Here is a 4,086-nt window from a genome sequence, read left to right as displayed (position 1 = left end):
TTGATTTTTTTTTTTTTTTTCTAAAGAGTTTGCTATTTTAAATGTCTGAATTTATTTTATATCTTTTTTTTTTCTTTTAACTCTAATCTATACTTAGAGAAAAAAAAACAAGACCAGATAAAGTATTAATGTTTTTTACTCAAGTAGAAGTATATATCATACTGTTTAAAAAAGTTTAAAAGTTAAAAAGTAAGTAAAAAAAAGTTTTAAAATATCATTTTTAAAATAACTTAAAATATAAAAGTTAAATAATGCAGGAAAAAATGTGTTGATGAAGATTCTCAGTGATCCAGGTCAAAGTCATTCCACAAAAAAATTTTTTTTAAAACAATCCACTGGACTTTGTTTCCAAGTTTGAAGATGTTTCGCTTTCATCCACGAATTAAATTATTATTATTCGTCAATTAAATGTATTAATTAATTTATTTATTTTTTCGAATTGCAAAAACTTCCTGGATGTGAAGCGAAATATCTTCAAACTTGGAAACAAAGTCCAGTGGTTTGTTTTTAAGTTTCTTTTTTTGGCAGGAAAAAAAATTTAAGGGCAGATGCTTTAAACCTCATACTGGTTACTGCACTACACTATTAAAGGAACATTTTTCTACAATTCTGGATGAAAACTTCCTTATACTTAATTTACTTAGTTTGATAACTATTGGCAACTCTCAAATTAAACTTTGCATCATCTTGAAAAGCTCTTTATTTTTGTACGTTGAGAAAAAGTTGCTGTAGTACCAGTATCAACACTCCTTAATGAAAATGAGTTTAAATAAAACAGAACAAATTAGTCTATTTTTAAAATATAAGGAGTAGAAAGAATAGATAATTGCAAAAAATAAAAATGTAAAGAGTCGAAGTAAAAAGTTGCCTTAAAAAATAATTACTCCAATAAAGTATAGATAGTCAAAATTTCTGCTTAAGTAAGGTAACAAAGTATTTGTACTTTATTTTATTTTTTATTTTTTTGTTTGTACTCTGATCAAGACAATAAAATGTGTGTCATTTCCCTTTTTGTGATAAATTAGCTTTTTCATGATGTTCTGATATATTGAGGTGTTCAAGAATTAGATTGATTTTTGTAGGACATTGTTTTCCATTTCAGAGAAAACAGCTGATGGTTGAAATGCAGGCCTGCAGGAGGTCTTATGCTGCCATCTAGTGGTCATGACGTTGATGTGACACAAAAGAAAAGGAAAGTTATGACTCAAGGCATCATACCTTACAGTCTGATGGACAAATCAGTAAATTAGTATTATTATCAGCTTTAGAAGTAGGAACATGAGGATAAGTTGGAGTAATAGTAGATGGAGAGGGTACCCTAAATTCATACATTTCATAATTCTTCAGATGACGCTTCATCCAAACTAAATGTGTGGCATTTAAAGTGCATCTCAAATTTGCTAATTTGAGTTGCATTTGTTCAAGCCTCTACAAGGGTGTAAAAGCACATTTCTCTAGTACCTTTATACAGCTTGGTTGTGCAAAGAACTTGTCTTATAGAGCTGACCTGGATATGATGTAGGGGGTGTTGCAATGAGAAGAAAGAATTCTCCTGTGGTCTGTCGGCCCCTCGACCTTGAAATTAGGAAAAAAAAATAGTAATATTAGAACTGCAAAGGTACTTATTTGATCTGGACCAAACTTGGGAAGCTTCCTTATCATAATAGATGCTACATGCTTATCGAAGCATAACATGCTCGCCATTAGAAACTAATGGTACTCTATTTATCAGGTTAAGGGGAAGCTCCTGTGTCGATTTGATCCAACTGCTTCAATTGTTTAAAAAAAAAAAAAGATAAAAAAAACAAGGTAAGCAAATGTCACTGGTCAGATTAGCCTTGTTCTGAAACCTTGCCTTGTTAATGTGGGGTCCAAAAATCAACACTTTGCGAAAAAGTACATTTTCACAGGTTGTTGGCATTAAAGAGCATTTGTGGGAGATATTTGACAGGCTCATAGGTAAAAAAAAAAAAAAATCTAATAAATGCAAGCTCTTTTATGCTCCATATCTGGCACTTTGTTCACATCACATCGTGACCACCTCAACCCTCCCCCTACCTTCAAGGTTGTTATGATGTCCCCCATTTTGGGGGGAGTGTTGGCCTAGTGGTTAGGGCAGTGCGCTTGTGTTGTGAGGAGGTTGCAAATCCCCCCTCACTGCTCTCCAAGGAGATGGGTCAAATGCAGAGGGTAATTTCCCCATTCTCACAATAAAGACATTTACATTTGCCACTTTATGCCCCCTCATTCCATTCAAAACATCTTAAGCAACAAAATCAACTAACATCCTTTCTGCTGATAACAATCAATCTTGTAGCATTCCAGATTAAATCATTCAAGACCAAAACTGGTTGGCTAATCACATTGTAGTACTGTGGTATAAACTGGGACATATGGAAGTGATGAAAGAAAGAGCTGCCAAGCTCACAGCCCACCCAAAATAAAAGCTGCTGTTACCACATCTATTATGTCAGAATCCACAATTTCATATTTGAAAGAGGAACAGCGTGATTGTAAAAGTGTAAACTGTTGTGGTTTCTTATGGCATCTGCTGCTATCTAATTTGAATTCTGAGATTAAAGTCAGAATTGTGTGAAAAAAGTCAGAATTCTGGGGTTAAAGTCAAATTCTTTTTTTTTCTCATAATATACTGAATTGGAAAAAAAAAATCAGTTATCTTTTTTTCTTTTTTTTTTAGTGGCCCTAATCCTTTACAATGTTTATTGTTTTCTCTCAAGATATAGAACTATTAAATTATTTAATGATTGTATTTCAAAACATGTTCATTTCTTTAAAATATGTTATTAGTTATGTAATTTTATATAAAACCGGCTTTGCATAGTAATAATCGATAATCAGCCAAATTGAAGCCTTGAAATTACTTAATCTTAATTCATTCATTTTATAAACTATGATTAGTTTAAAAAAATCTAATTTCTGAAATAAATTGATATGTTATGTGTAACCATTTCCTCTGATCTTCTGAGAGCAATGTGCTTGTATCAGTATTATGGATTAACAAAAGGAACAATCTGCATTCAAATCTGAGGATAAATCTGTTCCTCAGGATCTTGAATTACTGACTCCAGATGCATTATCCCCCTTTCTCTTTAATGGGTACAGTTCTCTAGTGTTGTGTTTGGTTTTATTCATTGATGATCCTCATTTGGGTCTGCACAGTGGTGCAGTTTATAGCACTGTTGCCTTGCAGCAAGAAGGTTATGGGTTCAGTTTCTGGACAAGGGTCTTTTCTCCTTGTGAACTCAAGGGTTCTCTCTGGGTACTCCAGGTTCCTCCCAAAGTCCAGAAACATGACTTGGATTAGGTTAATCGGCCTCTTAGGTGCGAGTGTGTGGGTATGTGGTTTTATGTCTCTGTGATCCCCTGCGACAGCCAAGAAACCTGTCCAGGGTGTACGCTGCTGGGGATAAGCACCTCCTCCATCGCAACACTGATGGAATAAAGGGGAAGGATGGATGGATGATCATCATTTGTGTGAAGAACATTGAATCAGTATCATTTAGCGCAGGCAAATGCTCACGTTTTGTAAAACACAAACATCTGTTAGTCCAAGCTTATAATGACTGTGAGTTTGAAGTGACGTAAGCCAACCTGCTGAATATGAGTATTGCTGCTGAGGAGGGATGTGTGCCTCCTCACACAAAGGTCTATGCTTTGCACAATTAATGTTATTAAAGCCATACCTATTGCATATTGCCTATTTTAAATTTAAAGTAAAAGAAAAGGCTGTTAAAGCTTAATAAATATCTCAATAAATCTGACCGGCTTGCTTTTGCGTATAGTTTATTTCACTATTTTCTTTTACCCAATAATGATAAAACTGAGGGATGGTGTTTGGACCAAAGGCTAAGAGGGATCAGTAGCTCAATCATTTTTCTGGAAATTTGATTCAGATCTTAGGTTTCCCAAACATTTTAAGGACATGAATTCATCAGCCCTTTTTCAAATTATAAATTTAGCAAAAAGTACATTATTTATTTGATACCATGATGCAGAAACCCCAATTTATGTGACTCCAGAATTCTGAGTTTAATCTCAGAATTTTGGATCTTAATGTAGATGGGC

Source organism: Cyprinodon variegatus, unplaced genomic scaffold (assembly GCF_000732505.1).
Source record: "Cyprinodon variegatus isolate N-32 unplaced genomic scaffold, C_variegatus-1.0 Scaffold975, whole genome shotgun sequence".
Lineage (NCBI taxonomy): Eukaryota > Metazoa > Chordata > Actinopteri > Cyprinodontiformes > Cyprinodontidae > Cyprinodon > Cyprinodon variegatus.
Note: the sequence above shows the minus strand (reverse complement) of the source record.